This window comes from Impatiens glandulifera, chromosome 3 (genome assembly GCF_907164915.1).
Source record: "Impatiens glandulifera chromosome 3, dImpGla2.1, whole genome shotgun sequence".
NCBI lineage: Eukaryota > Viridiplantae > Streptophyta > Magnoliopsida > Ericales > Balsaminaceae > Impatiens > Impatiens glandulifera.
Genome location: NC_061864.1, coordinates 59,093,627 through 59,094,617, shown reverse-complemented (window position 1 = coordinate 59,094,617; position 991 = coordinate 59,093,627).

Genomic DNA, 991 nt, shown 5'->3' with positions numbered 1-991 from the left:
TCGGTGGGCATCCATTTTGTATAGAAGTTTATTTTTATTCGTTTAAACATGTGACCACCAGATATTATTATTATTATTATAAGAAATTGCATAAAAACAAAGTTTGCTTAGCTCAGTTAGAATGGAAGACTCTTAACCTTGTGGTCGAGGGTTTGAGCCCCTTGGTGGGCATCCATCTTTGTGGTTTTGGATTCGCCTACACTAAACTTATAAAGTTTGTTTTTATTCGTTTAAACATGTGACCAAAAGTTGTTATTATTATTATAAGAAATTACATAAAAAAAGCTCGTCTAACTCCGTTGTTTCGATGCAAGGCTCTTAACCTTGTGGTCGAGGGTTCGGTGGGCGTCCATTGTTTTGGTTTTAGATTCGATCATAACTAAAACTTATACATGTTTGTTATTATTCATTTAAACAAAATACTTTTTTTTATAATAATATGTATTTAATATTTATTTTTTTTAATAAATCACGAATAATATATTAAAATAAAAAATAAAACTCTCATTTTACATTTTATTCACTTCGGTAAAACAACTCATCTTCTCACATATCTCATCACATATTTTTTTCGAATAAACCTCTCATCTCGTGACCTTACACTTTTACTTTGATCTATCAAATATCCGATTCATATTTTATAATATTTAGCATCGAGATGTCACACTTTGGTCAATCAAATATTTGATTTATATTTTTTAACTATTTTCAATCGTTAGCGGTCTATTATCCCTCGACAAACCACATCCCAATCACACTTGGTTAAATATTGTACTTGTTTTGTTAAATTGAAAATTTGAAACATACATAACCGTTTTAAGTTTATGTGCAGGTCAACCACAATCTGACCCAATATCTATTTACTATCATATATATATATATATCCAAATTAACCACAACTCTCAACATGACAATCTGGACACTTTGAAAATTAAGCATCGTTATATATATATATATTATAGATTAGTTAGTTACAAAGTTGAACTTATAT